The following is a 2,687-nucleotide window of genomic DNA, read 5'->3' as shown; positions in this document are numbered from 1 at the left end:
CTTAAATAAAAGGTATTTGAATGTAGAATACGAATCTGATATCCAAATATGGGACCAATTGTTTGGGGGGGCCGTCTCTCACCAAAAACATTCCCCAAAGGGGACAAATTTACGACCATAGCAATATGGGGCTTAAATGAAAGGTCTTCGGGAGTAAAGCAAGAAATTGATATCAATATTCGGGAAAGTGTCCACAACACCACCCAAATAGTAAGTATTTGCTGACTTTTGCAATATGAGGCTCAAATAAGAGGGTTTTTAGAGTGGAACACGAATTCAAGGCCAACTCACTGAGTTGTCGCCCACCACCCAAAACACCCCCCAAGCCAGTCACGTTTGCCGACTATGGTAATTTGGGAGTAGACCACGTTTATGATATCAACATTAAGGACCAACTGTCTAGAGGACGTCCACCACCATAACAACCCCCAAACAGGACGTATTTGCTCACCAAGACAATTTGGGTCTTAAAGAGAGTGGAACCAAATATTCATAGTTTTTAGGGCCAATACCCCAAACCGGACATATTTGCTGACTTTTGCAATAAGGAATTTAAATGAGATTAGAAGACGAATTTGATATCCAATTTTGAGGACAATGGGGTTCAAATAAATGATATATAGATATACGAGAATAGAGCACGTTGCTGATATATTTTCCGGGCTTAGTGTTTGGGGGACCACCCCAATCCCCAAAACACCCCTAAATCGGGCATATTTACCGACCATATCGATGTGGAGTTAAATGAAAGGAAATGGGGGCATAGAGCAACAATTGATACCCATTTTCGGAACCAATTTTCTGGGGGTCTACCCCTTTCCCAAAATACCCCACAAACAGCAATTTTTTACTGACCATCACAATATGGGGCTCAAATAAAGGTATTTGGGAGTAGAAAACGAATTTGATATCCATATGTAGGACCATGTATTTAGGGCATCACCCCTTTTCCAAAACACCCCCAAAGGTAAAAAAAATTTTCGACCATTTCAATATGTGGCTTAAATGAAAGGTACTTGAGATTAGAAATCGAATTTGATGACCTTTTTTGGGGCCATGTGTTTGGGGGACGCCTCATCCTGTAAACTCCTCTTAAGCCAATGGCAATATGGGGTTTTAAATAAATGGTATTTTAGAGAAGAGCACGATGCTGATATTTTTTCAGGGCCAAGTATCTAGGGGACCACCTCTCCCCCGAAAACACCACTAAATCAGACATCATGAGAATATCCAGCTGAAATGAAGTATTTTTGGAATGGAGTACACCTTACATCCAAACTTAAATTCGTAGACCAATAAAGATCATGTGGGATTCAGATAAAGGCACTTATATTATTAAACTGTTAGTCAAGTTTGCATGGTATTTCATGAAAAGATCTTTAATTGACGAAAATAAATATTCCAAGGAAACTTTTGTTCCATATAAAGTAAAAGAAGGCGCAGCGGAGCCGGCCCGGGTCAGCTAGTCGCTTATATATGACAGCCCTTTATTATAGTCAAGATGTTTGTAAAAATGTTCTGTTGAGTTTTTATTGCGGATATTACCATGGATTTTTCTCAGTTTTAAAGCCGTTAGCATGTCAATATTGAAAATTTGCCATTGGTCGAAAATATTTGGCAATTCAGGCCAATTAATGTCTAGATCTCTTGCTATATTTTCCAAATCTTTTAACCAAAACAAATTATTTTCAATTAATGCTCTCGTTAGCATCTTTGGCAACTGATTATCATGGTAATGTAGTAAAACATTATTAATATATTTCAAATGTAGAACCATAGTATGAGTCATATAACATATACATAGTCATAGTATTAGTCTGGACACATTGTCCAAAGCAGCTTAAAAGTCTGTAAAATATACATAGACTTTCTCCTATTCGTCTAGTTTAAGTCTAACTATTGAAGACAAGTTGTTTATATTACCATATGTGGAATAGCCTCGTCTTAATCTTGCTTGATTCATTCAAAATATTCTCAGATTCCGCTCGTTAAGAATCCCCGTATTGTAGTGTTTTTAAATATATGCTAATACTTTCGTTTGATATGTAAAGCCTTGGCACAATTTAAGCCAAAGGTAACAAACAGGTATGACTTTTTTTTCCAAAATTCTTTTACGATTTGCATATGGTTAATTTAAGTTCGCACATTTTAAAACCAATTACTAATTTAGTTTGCCATAAATTACAGCTACTTAAACTATATTAATCACTAGACTTTTATAACTACACTGAAAAAAATGTGTCCAAAATAATTTTTGTTATAGATGTTTTTTCGTAATATTTTTTTCCTAAATGACAGGTAAATGCTCTTAATGGTAACGATTTTATGATTTAAATATTTGTTCATAAACACAAAGATTTATCGACCTTATAAATAGTATGTTTACTCTTTAAAATCTCGTCCTTCATGTAAGGACGTTTATCTTTAACCCTCCGATGAGTGAGAAGGTCACTAGGGACCTTTTTGCCTTTTCAAACTGAAATTACTCCTACTTCGGCCACTAGAACCCACTCCCAAAGTTACTCTGTTTTCCAAGAGTATTTAGTTGCGCATCTTTTGGAAAAAAAATCAAGCCGATCGGATCATTACTTTAGGAGTTATTGAGGTTTTAGTGAGAATAGTACGCGGACGTGTGAATAGGTCCGTATGGACCTTGTACTGAATTTCACTAATAAATGCATCCGCAA

This window comes from Stomoxys calcitrans, chromosome 4, assembly GCF_963082655.1.
Source record: "Stomoxys calcitrans chromosome 4, idStoCalc2.1, whole genome shotgun sequence".
NCBI classification, from domain to species: Eukaryota; Metazoa; Arthropoda; class Insecta; order Diptera; family Muscidae; genus Stomoxys; species Stomoxys calcitrans.
Note: the sequence above shows the minus strand (reverse complement) of the source record.